The following is a 24,864-nucleotide window of genomic DNA, read 5'->3' as shown; positions in this document are numbered from 1 at the left end:
AGGATCTGTGTGGTACGTTAACTACAAAATACTTAGTTTAGGAAAAGAATTATGAAAACAAATAACTATGTGAAAAGTAGTACATTCACATAATAGGAGTTGTAAATGCTGCTTTAATGTTCACCTTGTTTTATTGAGGGGCTCAAAAGAACTTATGCTATGAAACTTTTGTACCTTTATAGTTCATCTAATCATTGACAACGATTGAATCTGGAAGGCTCTGACACATCTAACAGATTAATCCATTGACAGATTCATCATTACATGAAGTTATTGGTAGGAAATGATATTGGAGTTTCTCCGGAGAAAAGGTACCTAGGGATATGGATCTGGAAGTGACCCATGGCCCTTTGCTTTGTGTCCCTTCCTCTCTGCTTTCTGGGAACTCTGAGGCAAGCAATTCTGTGTCTCTCCATGTCAATGATAACGATCAGTCTAACCACAGAACCAGGAGTACTTAGGCCAGAGGAATATGATTCAGTAATCTCTACAACTATGATCCAGAACGAACCTTTGCTTCCCTCAGTTAATCTCCTCTTGGTTTTTGTCACTGTAATGAGAATCAAGCACCATAGCTTTTCTTAGAGATTCTCATGAAACGCTCATTAAGTTCACTAATGGCTGTGAGCTCTAAAACATACGTATGTTTTGATCATAATTTGGAAAACTCCACATAGTGTCTGCATGAAACACATGATACATGCTTGAAGAGCTTATTCTCCTTCAGAAAATGGTACTGAATTTTAATCACAGATTTGAAACAAATGTTGAAAAATATTAAAGTTAATCCAAAGAATGTCCCAGTAGTGTTATCTCTAAAGTATTGTTTTATAAACAACACCATAAAAATACTAAGTGTACCAATTCACATAAATTACTTCAAGTATTCATAAAGTATTTCTATAAAATTAAAATGTTGTAGTTTTAGAGCTGAGGAAGCAATCACAGTGTCCTTGGAGCCTAAATAAAGACTCCTCTGATGCCTAAGTGTTTATATCCAGTGACTTGACAGAGAGAATGTGTCTCACCAAGAGCTGATTCTATCCAGTATCAAAAAAGTTCACTTTTCAAAAGTCAGTTTTCCTCGGCTAAAGCACTGCAATTTCTCTGTTGCTATTGTGAACAATTGGTAATAACTAGATGTTTACAGGACAAAGTTATTTCTATATCCAGCAAGGGCATTGGAGAACTGAGAGACGTGTTCAGATAGATCGTACTACGTCTCCAGAGAGTTGAACTCATTACAAAAGAAGATACAGTTATCCCTCTGGTTCACAAAACTATCTCCTATAGTGTACGGAATGGAGACCACTTTATCTCACTTTGTCTTTTATATAACAGAGGGAAAATTCTAGAAATAACAAAAAAAGAAAGAAAGAAAAAGAAAAATTGGGTGTACCTGCAGTACAGCAGCTTGTTCATGTATGCGTGTGTTCATGAGAAATTCAATAGGTGTGTGTGTGTGTGTGTGTGTGTGTTACTGTGTGTGTGGGATGTGTGAGTGTATGTGTGTTAGTGTGTGTGAGTGTGTGTGAGTGTATGTGTGTTAGTGTGTGTGATGTGTATGTGTGTTAGTGTGTGTGTGTGATGTGTGTGTGTGTGTATGTGAAGTTGAGTGTTAGTGAAAGTAGGTGTGCTAACAAAAATAGAATAATGAGTCTTAGACAGACCAATACTTTCTTGGATTTGGCAACTCAATTACCAAACATTTTCTTTTTGTAAATTCTTCTCTAGTAACTGTTCAGTAATATATTGTATGTAATATATGAACTAGTATCTTACCCCTTTTCAACTTCCAAGACTGCCATTATTTATCTCATTAGCCATGCCTCCTTATCTAATATTAATATGCTATATTCTTTTCTCTAGGGAATCTCATTTTTTTCTATCTATGAGGAGGTAAATAATTTCAAGCTATAAATTCTTGAAGGTATTATGCTTTTCTTGTAGAAAAGAAGAATAAAATTCTGTGGAGGCAAAGGAGGCAGACGAAAAGCATGTTTGCGATTAATGATCTGTCCACGGCAGCAAGCATCGCTTGACAATTCTTGGCTACATTGCTATTCTCAACAGTCAGCGAATGAGTCAATCTGATCTAAGTCAAGTGCTGTTCTGTCTGTCTGATACCAGGGTAAGTGAGGCCCTACAGTGGAGACATTTTTTTTTCTTCCATCATCTGTGGAACTGCTCAGCGGCACTGAGGGGTGGGGGCGGGGGGGGCTCCTCATAGAGAGCTCTGGCCCAGCTAGGTGCTTGGTTCCGGTGAGGGGAAGGGAACTCAGACAGGGAGGGAAGGGGGACAGCTTTTACTACCAGTGCTGCTGGTACTGCTCCTTCCCACTGCTGCCACTTCCGTGGCTCCCGGCAAGGCTGATCCAGCAAGAAACTGACTTGCTGGGGAGGGATGCAAGGGTGCAGGGGAGTTTCTGGTGGCAATTTTGGGAGATCAGATCTCTTCTCCAAGTGGCGGTGTTACAGCTCTTATGGTAGATACTTTCCGACGATGGAATAATTCCTACACACACTTTTCATCAAGAACACGATTCTTAAATACAGTTTTTAGATGGGTCAGTGTCTGACAGCAGGTACTTACTATTGGTTTGGCCTGAGAGCTTGGGAGGACCTCATCTACATATATGGGGGCGTGATCCTGCTAGACTGAGCCTATGTGACCACAGGTCACAAACCTCTTTTTGGAGGTTCTGGGGCGGGGGTGCAGGTACTTGAGAAGGCCCTGATCTCCTACGGAGAGTGAGAAATGCACGTGCCATCCATTTTAGGGTCCCCCGGGGATCCGACCTATCTCGGCCAGGAATCAGGGTACCTTTCACAGCCCACCGCCCTACAACCATCTGCTTTGGAGAATTCATCTCTGGACTCCTAAAGTTACAGCTCGTAGGTTGCTTCACACTATTTTCTGTTGAATTATTCTTAGGAGCACTGAGTACAATACAACCTCCAGAAATTATAACTATCGACTGCCAGGATCATCATCAAGACTGGTTCAATCTAGCTTCTTTGCAGCACTATAAATCTAAGTGTCTTTGATGTCTTAAAAATAATAATATAAATGACAGCCATAGGTCCACGAGAGTTTGACACAAGAATCATCTCTCAATTAAAACTTTAAAGTAGTGTTCTATGTCATAGGATAATATCTGTATTTCTATGATGTAAGGAATGAAAAGTAATGAGGTTAGAACATATAAATACTAAGCTAAAATAAATGTGAACATACACATAATTTATTTAAACTGTTATATTGTAAATAAAGTATCATCCATACCAAATAGCTTACTTAGATTGATTTAAGATAGGTAATGGAATTCAAGAATAAATTTTGCCAAGGGAGACTAGATTATCTTTATATTTGCATGAAAATATTGGCATGTTTATTTTACATAGTTTCAACTGACTTGAATATTATAGATATGAAGTGTTACCAAACCAGGTTATTTAATTGAATATTTTGAATTCCTTCTGGGACGTGCAAAGCTTTCATGTTTACATAAATTTAGGTAAATGTCATCTAAGTCCTCAGACTCAACATTTTACATTTAGAAAATCACAGTTTTGTGTGATTCCACATAACAGCTCCCACTGAGAAAGTACTTTTTTGTTGTTTTTGTTTAAAAATATTTACTCCTTTAGAATAAGAGTAGCTTCCAGCGCAGAAAGCCTTGCTCTCAGTCAAAATCTGCAACTGAAACTCCTTGTCCTGTAAATTCAGAGAGCAGGTCAGGATCTCGTAGTCCATCAAGGGTTTCCAAAGATTCTGAATTCCATTGTTGATCAAGATCAAAATTCGGGTCAAGTCGAAGGAGGCATTCTCATAGATGCTATACTCGATCCAGGTCGCACTCTCACAGACGATGATTCGTAGTTCCTACACACCAGAGTATAGGCGGCAGAGGAGCCCGATTGACTCTCCAGTGTCTAATCACAGAATGCATACTGGCAGCAGGGCAAACCCAGATCCTATCATTTACCTGAGAGTACTTGGTCTGTTTGTATATAACCGAGAGAGATCTTCGTGTTTTCTTGATATGGACCTCTGAATGGTGTTAATGTGGTTTATCCCCAGCGAACTGGGAGGTTACGTGGATTTGCTTTTGTGTATTTTGAGAGGATAAATGAGTCTAAGGAGGCTATGGAAAGGGCAAATGGGATGCGGCTAGATGGTAGAAGAATTCACGTGGATTATTCTATATCACCAAGAGAGCGCACACACCTACACCAGGCAGTTGCATGGGCAGACCAATTCATAACAGTGGGAGAGCTGGGGGAGGAGGAGGTGGTAGCGGTGGTGGTAGAAGATGAGATTCTTAATACAATAGAGGATGTGATCGAGGCCGTGACAGATACGAGGATTATGATTACAGATAGAGAGGAAGGTCGCCCTCTCCTTTCTACAGTCGCTACAGGTCACGATCAAGATCCCACGATCAAGATCCCACTCCTATAGCCCAAGACGCTATTGATCCTGGAGTGATTGTGCCCAAGGGCTTTCCTTTCCTTTTTGATTTTTGATTTGAATGCTTCCAATGCTTCCTAGTAATAAAAACAAACAAACAATAACAACAAAAAACAAAAGCAAAAAACAAAACAAAACATACAAACCTGGTTTATTTAATCTATGCATGGCCAGTTACGGTGCTGTTTCCCCGCCCCCTCTGTTATACTACTAAAGGTGTAATTGTCTTTTCAGTAATTGAACATCTTGTGTAAAATGGAGCCCGCGTTACGCTTTGTGGTTCTTGTTTGCCTTTACAGAGGATTAACTTCTTACTGTGAGGAAAGAAACCATCTTTTGAAAGCTTTTTCTGATGAGTGTTGCAGTAGACATTAGAAATCTGTGATGTGACAAAATGCTTTTTAATCTTCTTTGGGGGAAGATAAATAACACTTTGAGTAGGTCAGTCATGTCAGGTGTTTCTGGAGAGACATGGAGCAGTTGAATGGTTGAGTGTAGAAAGTTTGAAGCTCTAGGAGAAAATGTGGGACATTTCTTGTGAAAATTATAACTTTGAACCTAAAAATTAAGTCACCTTTTAGAAAGTAAAAGCATGTAATCCTCTGAGCCATGTTGTATTTGAATTTATGTTAAACCTTATAATGTGTGATTTTTATGTTAAATTTACGGAAACTTAAGTATTCCCTTAACCACTGAGAGACAACCTTCATTTATTTACCTAGAACAACTGTATAACTTGCTGTTAGAAAGTTTGGTATTGGGAAATTGGCTACATGGGTTATTGTATAGGATCCTAAAATACATGTGGGGAAGAGTAATTTCAAATAAAAGTTAATTTGAAAATGAAAAAAAAATTGACCTGAGGACTTATTACAAGGCTAGGGAACTGTAATGCCATTGAACTACTTTCCAAGCCATTACATTTAAAATATATTCCAAATATATTCCAAAAATATGATGAAATATATATTTCAAGAACTTTTGAGAGGAATAATAGAAAGAATTTAAGAGAAGAGGAGGTAAATAAACACAAGGGAAAGGTATCCCCAAAGCACAATAAGGCAGATTCACATAGGAGCTCACAAGGAAATTATGATAGATTCACAAGCCTTGTGCAAAACTTAAGAAGTAACATAACACAACTCAACATGAAGAGATGAACTCCCATCCCTACTAAGGAATATTAGAAATTAATTGCAGACCCGGAGAGAAAAAGGAGAGTCAGCTTGCTTTAGGAATGTTGTCTACAGTAGGTATGCTAACAACACTCTAATGGAGGGTAACACCTCCAAAAACACAGGGCAGTAATAATTGGATGTGATGAATGAAAAAAAGGAAGGAAGGAAGAAAGAAAGAAAGAAAGAAAGAAAGAAAGAAAGAAAGAAAGAAAGATAGAAGGAAGGAAAGACAAGGAGAAGTAGGTATGGATAGAAAAATATGCCTGCAAGGAGTTGGGTAAGGAGGTTAAAGTGAGCAAAACACATGTGTTGTATGACATTCTCAAAGAATTAATAAAAATTAAATATTGAAGAAAATTGTCTAGTGATTGAATTTAGAAAGCATATGCTGTACAAGCCTTTAACTTTAACCTAATTCCCCACTATAATGTTAAGTTATCACTCTGAGAGAATATCCTGGTTCACTTCAGAAATATTCAAAAATATTTCACTTGGAGGGAAATAAAATACTTCATATGCAATTTTCACATAAAGTAAAATATTAAAGCTAATATGTGCTAGCAACCACAGTACTTGGAAGGTAATAGGTACTTGGATGATACTGTAAGTTCAGTATCATCTTTGGATCCACAGTGTACTCTAGAATACTGTGAGTGACATAGTATATCAATAATAATAATAATAATAATAATAATAATAATAATAATGATAAACAATAATATAATGATACTAATTAAAATCAATTCCATAATTTTGATATTGTTATAATTGTATTTGTTATAATAATTTATTATGTTTATTACTACATTAACTCAATTTACAAACCAATTTCTCTGGTCTAATTTTACTGATTTTATAGGTAATGCTACCACTGTTGAATATGAAAATACAGAATAAAAGTTTGAACAAATAATCATTGTCTTCTTTTTCAGAACACAGATAAATTAAGTGTGTTAGAATTATCTTCATGTAAATAAAAGTACAGGTTTGCGTTCTCAGTGGGTACTGCGTCATCTATGTCAGTAGGGGCACTAATTATGTCACAGTATAATAGCACTGTACTTTCTGAAGCCTGTTGTTCTGGTGCATGTATGATGTAATTGGTTTTTATTAACATACGAGTTTATCATACACAATGACAACATTATTTCTTACAAACACAAATCTTATTTAGTTTTACACATCTAAATGAGTGTTGCTCTGGGAGAAAAGAATAGTTTCTTTTCTCATTGATAGTGTTTCTTTACAAAATAAAATGAGCATACTTTTCTGATTGAGTTTTCCTTCCTAGTTTGGAGACACTAGATGAAAAATTGCAGCTAGAAATGAATATGATGATACGGTGAGAAACACTTCATAGCATCACACAGGCAAAAACAACTTAATAATAAGAGAAATTTTAAATCTATCTGAAGAACCATCAAAATGTATCTTTTTCTTCTTCCTTTGCAAGGGCTTGTTCCAACAACTGAATTGTCTCTTATAACCTTTTCATTTTTTAATATTAATTTTGGGTGATTCCTTTGAATTTTGAGAATTCTTATTATTTTAATTGCCTGTTCTACTGTTCAGTCTTTACTTTCATTTATAATGAACTACTTCTGAGGACCTGGAGATGTATCAGCTCATTACAGGTCATTGAAAAGGACTACAACATTCATATCTCTAAAACAAAATTGAGGTGATTAATTTTTTAAAAGTCTCACAATTGCATGTTCTATAGTGAACTTCCAAAAGAATGGAAAGCTAAAAATAACTGCAAACCCCAAACAAACAGCAGAGTCATCTTTTATTCTATTCTCTGGCTGGGTCTCCCAATGACAGTGAAACACAGCTGGAGCCTTAAAAATTTTGTATTGAGTTGGTCATGCAAGCTTTGCTTTGGAACCATGGAATACATACATACATACATACATACATACATACATACATACATACATATATATATATTTCCCACAAAGAAATAGTAACTGTGACATCATTTTGGAGTGATGGAAATGTTTAGGAAACAGAGCTCAGTTTCTTTATTACATGAGGTCAGTTAGGTTAAGTTTCTTGCTTTGATTCACAAGTTAATTCATGCAGTGTGAGGTGAAGAGCTGTACACTGCCCTTGCTCCATAAAATCAAAACTGTTTTGTCTAGGAAAGAGAGAGTAGATAGGGGATGGACAAATGGCATATTTTTCTTAAAATAGATAATTTTTTCTTAAAACTTGCCTAGCAAGTCAGCAAGACATCAGTAGTTAGTCCTTCTTTTCATGGATCTATTCTCATCAGTGAGACTATCTGATAGAGATGGGGCCTCCAAAATTAAATGAAATCTCGACACTGGTTTATTGACCTGATTTGCTATTATAGAAGAGAGTTAAATTTTCTAGGAGTTTACTTAAAAGAAATACAACACTACCATCATTGCTAAGGGGACTCAAGGTGAGATGTCTCACTAGCTTGTCTGTATGAATCCTGATGGTCATGGCACCATGCTCGCCATGGCTTCACAAACTTCATTTGTTTGTACAAGGCACAGTTGGACATTTCATATCTTAACTGCTGTGATATTTAATGCAGGATAACTTAATGCAGGAAGTTAAGTTATGGTTACACATTTGTATTGACAAAAATAAGTATAATTATAAGTTCATCACACACACACACACACACACACACATAAAATCATGTGTGGATACAGGACAGCACCATTACTGTCTCAGTAGTATATATAAAACATTTTCTGAATATGAATAATTATATTTCCCATTTATTTAGAAAGTATTTCTGAAAATCTTCTGAATAACACCTAATAATGATTATCTGAAGTACCTCTTCAAATAGTCCTGAAATAAATATACTGTCATTCATATAACAATGAAAGGAATTCAAGTTAATAAATTTCAAGTATCTTAATAATTACCTAGTTTTGACAAAATGGAGAAATTAATGTTTCAATGTGGGTTACCTCATGCTGAAAAGCTTGTGCTCAGAAACTCAGGGGAAAAAACTCAAACAAAAAGAAATGTGAGACAATTATTTCAATGCTTTCAGGTATAAAATACCAGTATTGTCTATAAATGACAGACCAGTGTAAAACATTGCAAAACACCACAGTACATATTATCTTTCAGACAAAAGACTGAGTACAGCAGGTAAGTTATTAAATGAAGTGAACAAAGAACAGAGCAGATGATGAAAAATGAAGGAACAACTTCAGTAGTCAGGACAGCAGTGTCAGGAAAGACAGAAGATAAGCGAGGAGAAAAGCGTTGCCAAGAGACTGAGGATGCTATGCTATGTTGCAATGAGAGTTTAGCCAAGGAAAATGTTCACAGCATAGCAGAGCACATCTGGGAGACATTTAATTTATTTATCTATATATGAGTTATTTCTATCGCTTAGTGCTTGACAACAACAAAAAAAAATGTTGCATCAGACCTTAAAACTAAAGGGAGAGTTGACAGAATAATATGAGTGTCCTAAGCTCTCCACATTACATACAGTAAATGTTGGAAATCCATTTTCAGTTGTGCTGATGTGGTCATGGTTTTTTGGGGAGGGTTGACAGGAAATTTTATTTTGATTGCCATGTGCTATCCTATAAAGAAAGCTCACAGAACAGCAGAAATCTGGACTCATGCTTGTTCTTCAAGTGTTTCAATTGTCTAGTGTCACCCTGAAAATATGGGTTGCTACTCATCACTGAGCAATTTCTAATTTATATAGTTTGTTTTCTGCCTAAAATGAATAAAAAAAAGCTGGGCCCTACAGGAAGAAGACATGATGTTTTCTTTAAAATGCCCGTGCTACCTCCTGTATCCATATAGGAACGGAACCCCAGTGTAGTGATAGAGACACCCGACCACCCACAAAACTTTGGACAAAGATTTATCCTGTCTACAAGTAATGCAGGCATGGGGGAGAAAGCAGAGACTGAGGGAATTACTAAGCAAAAACCACCCTGAATTGAGACCCATCCAAAGGGCAATACCAATCCGTAACACTATTAATGATACGATACTCTGTTATGCTTGCAGACAGGAGCATCTTGTTCTCTGAGAGGATCTACCCAGTAGATAGATGACTCAGACAGATGCAGATACCCACAGGCCATCAGTGGATGGAGCTTGGGATACTTATAAAAGAATAGGTAGAAGGATTGCAGGCCCAAAGGTAGTAGGAACTCCACAAGAAGACCAACAGAGTCAACTAACCTGGACCCTTGGGGCTTTCAGAATCTGAACCACTAAGCAAAGAACATACACAGGCTAGACTTAGGCTTCCCTGCTCATATGTAACAGATGTGCAGCTTGACCTTCATGTGGGTCCTGAACAACTAGAACTGAGGCTATCCACAAAGCAGTTGCCTGTATATGGGATGTGTTCTACTAGCTGGGTTACCTTGACTGACTTCACTGGGAGAGAAAGCACCTAGCCATGCAAATACTTGAAGTGCCCTTGTGGTGGGGGCTCCCACCTAGAGGGCAAGGAGAGGGGGTAGGGGGAAGGATTGTGAAAGGGGGTGACAAGGAGGGGTCAGTGAGAGGAATGTAATATTAATAAGAAAAAAAAGTTAAAAATAATGCCTATGCCATTTTCTTTGGGTGAGATTTATTTTGATACCATGAGCATCAAATAAGAGGAATTTATTAGAAGATCAATGACATGGTTCATGTGATAGGAACAGTCAATGAAAAAACAAACATCATTTTTGTAGGGAGCCATATTGGATTTGGGCCTGGCCGCTTTGTGACTGCATAGCTCAAGGTGGCTACATGACTCTGGGCTGTATGGCCACAGATGCTCACCCCTAAGATGGCTGCTGTAAGATTATGAGATTGTTGGACAAAAGCCTCTCCCAGGAAGATTCAGGGAACAATCACAGGATGTTTCAGCCTGAGCAAACACCGGATGTCCCTGAGCAGATTCCTGAGAAGGGTTCGACCTTTTCAAAGAACATGTCCCCAGAAGACTGTTGCCTCTTTGTTTAAGGAGGATATCTTGCAGTTTAGTGATTCACCTTATATCCTTGGGCACTTCCCAATGCTCCCACACCCTAAGCTTCAATTCCTGCCTCAGAGCTTTAAATGCTGTACATTCCTCTCAATAAACGAGACCTTGACAACAGACCCTTGCTGGGTCTCCTTCTTTTCTTCCCGCCTTTACACTCAGGTAGAGCCTCTTCGGGACCCTGAATAACTAGACCTGCTGGACGGGTCACATTTTAAGGGAGAATAACATAATTATTATTGCTTTGATCATTGTCATTTCTTATCATGAAGTTTATTTTCTGTGTGTGTAGTATCATGGAATATCAGACCCTCATAAGCTGATAAGATCATAGAGTAGAATATCTCAAGAAATACAGCAGGAACAGCTAAGAAATAATCAAGGTGCCACACTATGAACGCTAAAGGAAGTTACTACAGAGAGGAGATTACAAACACTGATGCAAACAGAAGACAGGGTATTAAAATCTGACTTAAGCCCATGAATAATTTTTTAATATTTCTAGAGACAAACAGAGTCAGAGGGCAGAGAGAAAAGGGGAAGAGACATACAGGAAGCAGATGGGAGAGAAACACCTAGAAGTAGGGTAAGGATCTCGTACTAAAGTGTGATCCTAAAAGCACCACTGAAGAATTGACACGAGAAACTCAATGAGTCTTATTTTACAAAGAATGCAAGTTCTTTTAATTTTTAAAATTTATGTGTATATGTATGTGTCTGTATGAGTATATGCCATATGTTTTCAGGTGCCCATTGAGGGCTAAAAAGAAATCAGATTCCATGGAGGTGAAGTTATGTAGTTACAAAGTGCTGCAAACTCAACTTGGGTCTTATGAAAAAGCAAGAATGTTCTTAACCACAATGCCTTCCGTCTTGCTTCCAAATCATAATTTCCTGTCACAAACTTAGCAATATTATTTTGCTGTCAATGCTTGTGTATGATGTACAACTGTACAAAGTTTGTTCTTAGTATTTGACATACCTACATGAGTTGTCACCTTTTAGAAAAGTAAATATTTTCAGGAAAATAAAGGAAGTCAATATAAGCATGCAAATATCTAGCTCTTAGATTTGCATAAGGAAAAATTAAAAAAAAGAATGTCTGGATGTAAAGACCAATCTGACAAGTAAACACTTTCTTTGTTAATTTTTTTGTTATTGTTGCTGCTGCTGCTGCTGTTAAAATAAATTGGTCCTGAATTCTACACCACTCTCTTAGATGAGGGGAAGAAATGAACTGAATACTTTGACAGCATTCTCTACTTACTACAGAGCAAATGGTCACCACCCACAAGAAGATACAAAATTAAACAATATTCTATAAATATTCCAAAGATGAGATATAAACTGTGCTGGGAAGCAGATAAAAGATCAAGAATAAGGGTGCTATGCATGATGTCTAGCCTGAACTTGCCCTATTTTAAGGTTAATCAATGCTCTTTGAAGTGGTCTTGCTACAAGGTAGACAGGTAGACATTTTACTATACAACCACTAAACATGGACAGGACCCAGATTGAGCTCAGCCTAGATAATTGGCTTCCATTGCATTAGATGTACAGAAGCAGAATTAGGAATTTCATTCCCACTATTACATTTTTAAAGAGATAAGACAGTATAGCAACGGATTAACTAAAGAAAACAACCTGGAAAACAAAAATATCAATTGTATCCCTTCGAGGCTCTATTAGTTGCAAGGGCTATGTCAACAACCATGTGGATTTATAGCTACTAGCAAGGATTTCAGATCTAAAATTTCAGTTCAGTTTTTAAACTTGAGGAAACACTATGTCCACAATATTTTAGGAAGTTCCATATTCTTACAATGTCTTCACCTTTTTTCCCCTGTTCATCAAAGTGTTGGCATCCCTTGACAAGCAGTTTCTGCTTTTCTTCTTTTCTCTCCATCCTTCCTGACAGAGTTTATACATCTATGGATGTAAATATCAATGTGTTAGGAATACTTTAATCAATGTAAAATGATATACTATTTGCTTCTCTCATCACTGTGAGAAACAGCTTAAGCAAAGAAGCATTTGTTGTTGTTGTTGTTGTTGTTGTTGTTGTTGTTGTTGTTCACAGTGCTTGTGGGAAGGAACCATCACAGTGAGGCAGGCAAAGAAGAAGCCTCAATTAATGGTGTCAGGATCCTGTGGGAACAGTTTGTCCATATAGAAAAAAATCTGGAAGCAAGGACTTTAAACAAGAGCTATTGTTATTATATTTGAAATGTGGACTTTTTAATACCAAATGAGTTAAAATTTCCATCAGATAAGTTTGAGTAAGAAAATTAGTTTGGATAATTTACTATAGACACAACTATGGTTAATTCATATAAGGTGGCTTTAATAGTGTTGCATGTTTTCTTTCTACATGTGTGTTTTGTGTCTTTCATTGAGTAACACTGTTTTTAACTGAATGTCAGTATTTATAGACAGGACGGTAAGTCCTTTGCTTTGTCAATAAATACTAACCTAAACAAATAAACAAAGAAGTGAAGTGGTCATTACCTCAAGATGTAAGAGTTCTTGAAGAGTATTACATCCTTTATATGACAAGATGAATTGTATTGTAAGAGAATAATTGATAATCTTCCTAATACATAAATCAACCCTTCCTGAAGAAATTTTGGTCGAGAAGAGATAAGTTCTATACATAAAATAAACACACTTTTATAGTTTCAGAGAAAAGTTCTAATTATACTCCTTCTCTATACATTCCTCACTTAGATTTGACAATAATGTGATAAAGATCTCTCCACATCTAATTTCAACTAACATTAAAGGTCTAGTAAGACATTATTTTTCTTAATTTGAATTGATCACAGTTTCATAGACCAAGTACATCAAAAGGGTATCCTAGCAATCAAACCCACATTCCAGATAGAAGATCAGAAAGATCCTGTAATTCCAAATCAGGGAGATATACACTGTAACAATCAGTTTTGGTGGTACACACCTGTGATTTCAAGACTTGGGTGACTGAGTGGGCGAAAAAGTGACTTCAAAGCAAATCTGAGATACACAATAGTAGTTTGTCTGAAAATTAAGTGCTTCCTCTCCCTCTCCCTCCCCCTTTCCCTCTCCCTCCTGTCTCCTTCCCTCGACTCCCTTCCCCTCCCCTTTTCTCTCCTCTCCTCTCCTCTTTGATTGTCCCTTGCAGGAAAAAAATACAATTAATATCAGGGACAGCATTTCAAAATGTAAGAACTAGACATTTCTCTGTAGTTGAGTCACCTTCGCTGTGTCAGCATATTTATTAGTATAAACTTAGACTATTTTGAATTTTTCATCATTTTCCAACCTACATAATGAATGAATATCATCCATCTTACAAAGTTATCATGAGAAAGAAATGCAAAATGTCTACAAATATTTCATACAATATGATGGTTTATACTAAAATTCTTGGTGCTTTTTAACTCAAAACTAATGTCTCTGGCACAGAGTTTTTTTTCACGAGTAGTATTTGACTCTTCTAGTAAAAGGCATTCACACTGACTGCTGTGCTATCTTCTACCCTGTTCTGAATTATAAGTAGTTAATGGCAGATCCTTAGCGGCATCAGGTGCTGGGTAATTACTTAATTAGAAAGTCATTCCCTTTTTTTACCTTAGCAACATAACTGAAAAGTAAATGTCTCCTTGACTTTTATGGGCAAATGCATTGTTCCAAAATAAATGGAGGGTTAATAAGAACATATAGAATCAGCATGTGAGGGCAAATAAAAGTATTTTGGAAATCTTTAAAAAGATCTGGGCAGTAGAAGAGTGATTTCTAGTGGAATCTTGGGCTCCCAGTTTCTGTTCTCATTTAATTAATGCATTTCTTTCTTTCATCAATTACAACCTGACAGAAGCCTCCACATCGCGTCTGCTTTTCCTCTTGTGGAACAGGATCCCACAGGGGAGAACATAACTAAAAAAAATATAATAATAGAAATGCTTCACATGAAGGTAGGAGAGATGTACTTTGAGAAACAAAATCCACTTGTGGAAAACTGCCCTTTTCATGAGAGAAGAATAATCTGCTTCATGTTTAGCAATTTATGTCAAATTACGGATCATATGAAGGAAGAAGACCTCATGGAGTTCAGAGAACTGCATTTGTCATTGTCATTTATAAGTGTATTTCTCATTACATATCATACTTCTTCTATTCTTTATTTTTAGTTTTAAATAAAGTTAATACATATTATATAATTATATTCATTATAACTTTGGAAATATATATATATGCAAAGATAGACGTAATGATACAGATATGATAGATATTACAGACAAATATGATAGGTAGATAGCTATAGATACAGATACAGATATAGATATGTTAGATAGATGATAGATAACAGTAAAGAACCAGAAAACATGGTCAAAGGGGATCTTTACTGCCTTAATATTAGATTCTAAATTATATATCAGTTTATAGGTAATATTAACTGTAAATGTGGTTTATTTTAAGGACTCAGCAGAGAGTTGAAACACTTATAGAATATGCATATATTAATCTCCATACCTTTTCACTCTCCCCACTTTTATAAAAAAAAAATCACAGATATCTCATGTTTGTCTAAGTGGGACTAACAGAGGCCAATAGGTAAAGAAGTTAATATCTTAGTTTGTAAACTGACAAAGAAAACAATTACAGTGTACTCTGTTAGCCTAATTGGCCAGGTAGGTGTAGTTGTTTATATTCCAGTGAAGTCTGTTGGGGTTTTCATCATTTCTATGTCACAATGACTAGAGTATGTTGTTGTATTTTCTTCAAATACTTCAAATCAATGTCTCAAGAGCTTTAGAATAATTAAAAAAGAGATACAACTCCATATTCCTCAGTTAGGATTCGATTTCTACAAAATCTTCTAGGTGGAAAACTTGGGGATTCAAGGTTAACAAGCTGTAGTTACATTAGTATAATCAGGAGGGTTTTGCTTTTGTATCTCCACCATTACAGACTGTAAACCAGATATATGTGCCCATTGATAGCACTCTTTCCAAATTCGGGTGACCAGTAGCTAACCTGCAGTCTGACTACTTTATTAAATTATTATTCTCCTGATAGCCTTGTCTTCAATCATTAACACGTAATTAAGAATTTTAATTAGTGAATACCTTTACTTCAAAGAGGGAGCAGACAAAACAGACACCTTTCTTATATTAGGATGTTATTTAGATTATTTTCTTCACAGAAATATCTAACTACAATCTTCCAACAAATAAAATAGTTCGCAAAGGAAAAAAAGGAAGAGGAAAAGGGTTGATTCAATGTTAGAAAACAATGATAAAGCAATCAGAAGAGCAAAATGATTAAACAGTATCAATTAATTACCATAAAATGTGAATGATGGGGTTTAGGGATTTAGCTCAGTGGTAGAGCGCTTGCCTAGCAAGCGTAAGACCCTGGGTTCGGTCCCCAGCTCCAAAAAAAAAGAAAAAAGAAAAAAAAATGTGAATGATGTTCAGGATTCTTCCTGTGTCCGCACATGACATAAGTGATTGGCACCTGCAGAGGCCAGATGTGAACACTGGATCTGCTGACCTGGAGTTCCAGAGGTTTGAGAGGCAGCATGTAGATGCTGTGACTCAAATTTGGTTCCTCTGTGTGAAAACAACTACTTTTAACTGCTTAGCATCTCAGCCCGCAGGATTCTTTTTACTCTATTTCCCCCCAGTGGTCTCTGTCTTTAATGTAGCACTTTAGATATGATTATGCTGTTTTCTTCTCCATTAATTACATTGAACGTAGACTGACCAATAGGTCTCACAAACATGCAATATATGGCCTGTGAACCATCAGGATCATTACGAGTATGGCCAACACTAAACAATACATTTATATAAAATATTCTGAGATCTTCTTTAAAGAACTTTGCAAAACTCACTTGTATTGTTCTGAGTGTGGAATTTCCTTGGAACTGTAATGGATTGTCTTGTGCCAACTTGGCACAACCTAGAGTCATCTGAGAGGAGGTAACTTCATCTATAAAAATGCCTCCATAAGGCTGGGCTGTAGGCAAGCCTAAGAATTTTCTTAACTAGTGATTGATGGAAGAGGGCAGAGTCTACTGTCATAGTGTGATAGTGGCATCCTTGGGTTTATGGTGCAGATTTCTATTCCAAAGCAAACTGATCGAGTCAGAAGGAAGAAAGCCAGTAAGCAGCAGCCTATCACGGCCTGAGCACGGCTTCAGGCTCCAGGCTTCTGCCCGATTTGAGTCCCTGTCCTGACATCTGTGGATGATCAACAGTGATGTGGATTTGTAAGCCCAGTAAATCCTCTCTTCCAAAAGCTGCTTTGGTCATGATGTTATATCACAGGAATGACAACAGTAACTATGACAATAATATTGTCATGTCTCAATAATTAAAAATTTAATATTTCTAAACAAAACTCTCATATAGTTGTGTCTCCTGCATGATGGAACTCAATCTCTTTACTGAATGTATATAAAATTGCTATAATTTTTAAACACATTAATTACAGTTTCTTTCTCTTTTTTTTCCTCTTTTTTTTATTGGAATTTTTTATTTACTTTTCAAATGTTATTGCCTTTCCCTGTTTCTAGTTCTTAAACCCCTTATCCCACACCCTCTCCCCTTCCTCTAGGAGGGTATTTCCCCACCCAATCACTCACCCACTCCAGCCTCCCCACCCTGATATTCCCCTACACTGAGGGGTACAGCCTTGGCAGGAGCAAGGACTTCTCCTATTGGTGCCCAACAAGGCCATCCTCTGCTACATATGCAGCTGGAGTCATAAGTTGTCCAGATGTACTCTTTGGGTAGTGGTTTAGTCCCTGGGAGCTCTGGTTTGTTGGTATTGTTCTTATGGGATTCCAATCCCCTTCATCTCTTTTAATCCTTTCTCTAATTCCTTTAAACACAATATGATCCTACATTTCACTTAACAGAACTCGGTCTCCCATCACTTCTGGTTCTTTCATAATTGTTCTTAGTGATTTTAAAATAACAATAACTCATCTATAATACATTCACATGGAAAAAATGCACATGGATTTTTTTATGAATGTAGACCTCATTTTATAAATGTTCCTTTGGGAACTTCTTATACACAGACTTTTCTGAAGTAACTGTTACCATCCTAAGCCTTTCCTGCAGACAGATTTTATTGTGGCTACTTTTTAACACAGGTTGCATTAAAATTAGACTGAAGACAGTCAACCCAAGACTCCATACTGAGTCCCAGGAACACCGGGGAAAATAGTTACTGAGTTGAAAAGGTTTCTTAACTTGAAACATCCATGAAAAACTACAGGTTGGGGACGCTTTTTTAAGTATGGAGCAACACTGATTATTTTCTTCAATTCTTGACATTAGTTTGTAAAGTTATATCTCAAATATGATTCTTTAGTTTGATAAGACAATCATAATTTTTCTACTTATATTTTTGTACTCTTCATCTCATATCTTTATAGGTCTTTTTTTAAAAATTCTATTGCCTTTCATAATTTTCTATTGAATTTTCGTAACTGATTTTTACTTAGCCAGGACTTTTCTTTTCTATCTTAATGTTTCGTTTTCTAATATAACTCACTAGTGTTTTAAAAATGTGTCCTGTTCCATCCACACAGATTATCTGCTGATTTTCATAAAAGATTTTTCCTTGTTTGAGACCAGAATACGATATTTGATAATTATATTTTTTGGTTTAATTTAAAAGTGACATACAGAAATTGTAACAGGAAGTTTTATGCACTGAATCAGTGAAGATGTTACAAGTATTTCCGTGAAATCTCAGTTACTAGTCTGAGGGTTACAAGTCTAAGTTTATCTTATATAATCTTTATAATGACATCCCATCTACAAACCTTCTTGAATGTTCATTTTAGTAAAAACTTCATACAAATTCTAAGCAACTGTGGCATTTTTTTATTTTGAAATCATCTTTCAATTTACCTGTTTCAATAATGATCCATTTAGCATCCTTGGTGTAGTTTATTCTACTACTATCCTTTCAACAGAAAAAGACCAATGTACAAATTTCAAATCAAAGAATTCTAAGATTCTCTCAGTGGCTCACCAGAACACTTAGAAGAAAACAAACCCTACTTATTGAATGATATAAATTATGCAAACTTGGCCTGAAATTTTGCAAAACTTCATTTGTTGCATTTATATAATTAGTACCTAATATACTAATAAATCTTTATGTGTATAAATTTGTCACTCAGCCCAATTTTTTAATCATTATACCAAGATTTTTATGATAAAAAATAATTGTATATGGTGTTCCCACTGAAAAAATGTTCTTCATACAAGCACACACACACACACACACACACACACACACACACAAACACACACACACCCATACACACACACCACTTGGACAATCTTGCACCTTTTTGTACATTTTGTTTATTGTCCTATTTGTCTCCACTCCCTTCAAATATCTCATCCCATCCTTTCATACTTCCCTTTCTAGCCCCTTTTCTATTTCCTCTTTAGCATTTATATCCATTTGTAATTATTTAATTTCTCACAGGAATATGGTAGAAGGATATTTGCATGATTAATTTAAATATGCAATAGAATTTTGCATATCTATACAAAGCACATTTCATTTCCTTACCAACAAGAACACCAGATTATTTTCAGGCAATTGCATTGGTCCATTTTACCTAGTCGCTGCACTTTTCACAAAATAAACATTTAGTGGTTCCTGGGAGGCATTTTCATATATAAAAGACCTGAACCATACTTGTCAAAATAAAAAAATAAAGTCAAAACAAAATGTAATGAGAGTTGACTGTTTAGATGAGATGTTCTCTTTACTTGAACAGTCAGAATACTAACCTCAGCAGTTTAATATGGGCAGCTGATAGACGTGATGCAAGGAGAAGCACTGGGAACACAGTGCATTTCTAAGAATTCAAGTAATCTAGAATGTGTTTCCCATTTACAAAATGAGAGGCAATAAGACTAATTTAAAATACAAGTCAACGTCAGCCCACTAGAATGAACCAAGTCATGTTAAAATTTAGAAACTATAATAAAGTAAGTGAGAAGCCTTGATATTCACATGCCTCAGTTCTGTAAAAGCGTGGAAAAGTACTTACTCAAATGCTATCAAGTGCTATAATATAAGAAGAGAGGGTAGGAAAGTAGCAAGTTAAAAACTGGTAGGATACGCTTCTGTCTGTATCTGAAATCTATGAAGAACCTTGACACATTACTAAGTCTAATATATTTTTGAGAAGAGTATCATATCACAAAGGATAGCCTTACATTCTGTACAGCCAACATGCTTGAACACCCAATTTCCCTGCCCATATCTCCTAAGTGCTGTGATTATAAACATACACGGTTACATCTGTTTCTTTTTTGTGTTGGGGGTTAAACTCAAGACTTGTTGAATGCTAGGCAATGATTCTACCAACCACGCTGCATCCCCTGCCCTAATGCTTTATTTTTAATGAGGCATATGGGAAGTTATGGGAATGAGTTAATCATTTTCTCAGTGACTAGAAAAGACAGAACTGGGAAGGGGATTTGAGATCCCATGTCTGTAGTCTGGGACTCCCTACTTACCATGAGTGAACATGTCTGTCACTGTGTACAGCAGATTATATCCCTGCCCCCAAACCAATGTGTTCTTGTATATGCAGTATTATTTGGAAGTAAGGCATTTGTAAATGTATTCAAGCTATGGTGAAACAACACTGCATACATTTAACAAATCATACCTGCCTGCATAAAAAAAAGGAGGAAGGAGTTAGTACCTGTGTACAAGAATGAAATGGAGAATAATATGTAAAGAGGGAAATGTAGACTTAATAAGAATGCAGCAAGATGACTGCAATCATCAGAAGCTTACATATATCTCTGGAGAGCCTTTGGGAGCAGCATGATCTCTTTACACCTTGATTTCAGATTCCTTTCATCAGAATTGCATGCCAGCAAATCTCTGTTGTTTCAAGTCACACCATTCTATTTAATGTTACAGCAACCCTGATAAGTGAGCGCACTGTTTAGGTCAAGAGTAACAGGAGATATTCTTTGTTGCCCTCTCCAGTTTCTTCCATCAAGGAAGGGTCTACCTCCAGTGTTCAATAAATTATGATCGTCCATTTATTTCTGTGTTCATTCAAATATATATCTTTTTTCTATAGTGTAGGCGAATGGATTCTATGCATTCTGCTTGAAATAAAAATGTATCGAAAATGTGAATCCACTTCATGTACGTGGTTCAATGGGAAAAAACATTTACCACACAAGTGTGAGGACTTGAGACTTAATCTCCAGACTTAGCAGGGTTCCTTTGCAACTCCAGTGGCCGCTGTGATGAGGTGGAAACAGATACCCTTTCCTAGCTTGCACATCCATGAACAGCAGCCAAGTAATGGAAGGACCTTGGGACACTTAGGGAAAAGTAGGAGGAAGGATTATGAACCCTGACGAGAAGAGGCACTGCATAGGAACACAGACCTAACTAACCTGGAACCTTGGGGCTCTCCGAGTCTAAACCACCAACCAAAGAACAAACTTGGACTGGACACCGGTCTCCCTCCTCATATGTAGCAGATGTGCAGCTTGACCTTCATGTGGGTCCTGCACAACTGGAACAAGCAGAAGCAGTGGTGAGAATTCCTGTCTTTGGTGAGAATCATTCTTATTTTGTTCCATTCCACAGCTTTAAGCTCCAACACTGACTTCTATGGACTTTTTTTAAAAAAAGATTTATTTATTTATTATATGTAAGTATGCTGTAGCTGTCTTCAGACACCAGAAGAGGGCATCAGACATCATCATAGATAGTTGTGAGCCACCATGTGGTTGCTGGGATTTGAACTCAGGACCTCTGGAAGAGCAGTCAGTGCTCTTAGCCGCTGAGCCATCTCTCCAGCCCTCTATGGACCCTTTTGAAGGAGAACTTCTGCATGGTTCTCAATAGTGGATACAAAGGCAGATCTAACAACCATGGAGGGGGGAAAGGTTTTTTTTTTCCTCTGGTTCCTCTCTGTTGAGGATTGGTTTATTACTATGTATTGAAATGCTAAATTCTATACTGAAAAATCTAGGGCTATGACTGACTTCTAATGTTTGCAAGCTTTTGTTGTGTAAACCTTGTTCCTTAATTTAAAACTATTGGTCAAAGATAAGAGATAGGTGGGTTTGGAATGCCCTGTTTGGAGGAAGAGATAAGGGAAGAACGAGGAACTTGTGAGGGAGTCAGAAACCCTGATGGGGAAAAGGAGAAACCATGAGCACGTGGCCAGAAGAAATTACACAAACCTGCGTTATGCTGCTTGGGAGGAAGCTGGCCAGGTCTGCAGTTAAAGGAATATATTGGGGGTAAGCACCAGTAACAATCAAAGCTGAATAAATAACAACAACAAGAAAAGAGATTCAATCTCAAATATGGTAGTAAAGAGCTCATACTCATACTGCTGCTCTCAGACCTCTGCATGCATCCAGTTCAACACACACATGCACACATGAACACCACGCACAAACACAGAAAGAAGAGAAAGACAAAAACTGAATCAATACACTAAATCTGAATTTGGAAAATTTTCCAAATAAAAACATATAAATGCTTCAGAAATCCAGTGATTAAAAAGTGTTTTTGAGAACCAATGACTTCATAATTGGAAAGGTCCAACATCAACCAGAACCCAAGAGAAGCCCAGGTCAGGCCATACTTTTGAGACTCTGCCATCTCACGGCTTTGGAATAAACATCCATTCTGCTTGGCAGAAAGTGATGTTGGATCTTGGGGTGTGTTTTCCTCCTCCCTCAGACGAAATTCAAAGTGAGCAGACATTAATAAATGAATTTGTTTTGCTGGGTTTTAGATGAAAACAAATCTAACCATCAAGAAAAATAAGTCTTGCCCTTTAAGCCTTCTTCCTGGCTCCTGCTTCTAAGAAATGTGCCAAGAGGATCAGAAAGCTGCCCTAACGTAAGAGCATCTGATAGGAAGGACCCCTCTGCCCTTGAATTGGTAGCTTGCTGCGGCTACACGCAGAGCACCAGGAAACTAGAAGCTGAGAACCACTCTGCAGAGCATCAGGAAACTGGAAACTACGGACTCCTCGGCAAGAAGAAAGAGTCATTATGAAACACTCATCAACAAAGGTTTCCTACCTTCTGAAAGAACGCTGATGTTGGCATGTTGTTGGTTGCGTAGAGACAATGATTGTGGTACTCTTGAAGGGTCATTACCATGCATAAGACACCAGTTATTGACCTCAGGAACAACTTACTCTGTGACCAAGCCCCATTCTATCTCCTACATATGAAAAGGAACAGAGGAGCTCGGTTGCTGGATTGCTGGATTAGCTGTTCCTGGTTGGTAAAATTGAAGATCGCCTTTAGCTAAATTCTTTATCCACACAAAAGAGAAAATATTCATAAATATTTGCGCCAAGCAGTCACTGCAAGACACACAAACAAAAATGATAATCTCAATAACCCATTTTAATATTTATTTGCTTACTCGTATGTTCTCTTTTACTTGAAATTATCTAACCGGTCAGCTAAGATGGAGTGTTGTTAACACTTTGTAATTTCGGAATTTCCTGTTCTGATGTTTACTACATTCTCTATGTAAAGGATTTCATGTGCGCTGATGCCTGTTCACACAAGTATTATGTCTATGTATTTAGATGATAAATACATAAATAAACAAACATCAAACTCAAACGTCTCAGGCAGCAGAAAAGAATTCACTAGGTCTCAGTATTGAGAAATTTGCAGCAGGCTTCATTCAACAATTTAAATCACAGGGAGAAAACATTATTGTAACTCTCTCTCATGTCTCTGAAGTATAACCTCCCTTTTTCAGCAAGCATTTGCTATCATTGTCCAGTGACTTGTCATGAAAAGAATAGAATGGAAGGAAATGAAAATGGATGGTAACTCTCATTATTCCTCAAGTAATACACAGTAGAGAAAGTCAGACCGAACCTTAAAACAAGTAGAATTTCAAAGCTGTGCCCTTCCTGATAGCTCTTTAATTTCATTTAAACTGGAAAATCATCTCTTCTGTTCAGGTAGATTAGAAAAGGAGGAAGATGTTTCCCATAGCTTTGAGCAAATGTCTAAGTTTCTACCAGCTGAGGAGAAAACAACTGAGGATGTATGACACGGCTTTTGAGCTACTCTTAGCATTAGTGATAGCTTCTGCTTCCTTCAAACACAGACAAAAGTAAGACATAGAAATTCAGTGCATAATTAGATCAGGAAGGAGAGTGGCCTGGAGCTCAATAGTGATAAGTTCAGAAGATGATAGACTTGAAATTATGGCATTGACATAATGCACAATATATTTTGAAGTAAGGTCGTATGAAATCTAAAACAATGTAGAACTCGAAGCAAGAGTTCTACAATCTGCAAACTGAGTACTTCCTTAAAGTACTGAACTTTTCAGAATTTGAAAACGCCACAATGGAGTAAAAACAAAACACAAGAATTTCACTTTATGAATTTTCTAAGACGTGTTTCAGGACAGAAAACAATGTTCCTACCACCTCACTTCTCTTTTACTAATTAATGATGAATATGCACAAATTAAATCAATTTAGAATAGATTATTACTATTTTTATTAGTTATTTTGTTTATTCCTATGGAAACTCCCTATCCCATCACTCCTCCCCTTGCTTCTACAGGTTACACCCCCAAACACCTTCCTCCCCAACCTGGCATTCCCCTACACTGGGGCATTGCGTCTTCCTTCGACCAAGGGCCTCTCTCCCATTGATGTCCAACAAGGCCATCTTCTGCTACATATGCAACATGGGTCGCTCCATGTGTACTATTTAGTTGGTAATTTAGTCCCTGGGAACTCAGGAGGGTCACATTGGTTGATACTGTTATTTTCCTCTGGGGTTGCAAGCACCTTCAGCTTCTTCAGTCATTTCTTTAATTCTTCCATTGGGGATCCCTACTCAGTACAATGGTTGGCTGCAAGTATTTGCCTCTGTATTTGACAGGTTCTGGAAGAACCTTTCAGGAAACAGTTCTATCCGTCTACTCTTAGCATCTGCAATATTGTCTAGATTTGGTTGGTGTGTGGATCTCCTAGTGGAACAGTTTCTGGATGGCCTTTCCTTCAATCTATGCTCCACATTTTCTCTATGTATTTCCTCCTTTGAGTATTTTGTTTCCCCTTCTAAGAAGGACTGAAGCATCCATGCTTTGGTCTTCCTTCTTCTTAAGCTTCGTGTGGTCCTTAAAATGTAACTTGG

General features: G+C 36.9%; 1 pseudogene; it reads left to right on the top strand.

Moving 5' to 3' along the window:
* The first annotated feature begins 2,758 nt into the window (after positions 1–2,758).
* Positions 2,759–4,481, top strand: LOC116906174 (annotated as a pseudogene).
* The last annotated feature ends 20,383 nt before the right edge of the window (positions 4,482–24,864 follow it).

The sequence above is a fragment of the Rattus rattus genome, chromosome 7 (genome assembly GCF_011064425.1).
Source record: "Rattus rattus isolate New Zealand chromosome 7, Rrattus_CSIRO_v1, whole genome shotgun sequence".
Taxonomy (NCBI): Eukaryota; Metazoa; Chordata; class Mammalia; order Rodentia; family Muridae; genus Rattus; species Rattus rattus.
The sequence above is the reverse complement of the archived record's forward strand: the minus strand, read 5'-3'. Positions and strand labels throughout refer to the sequence as shown.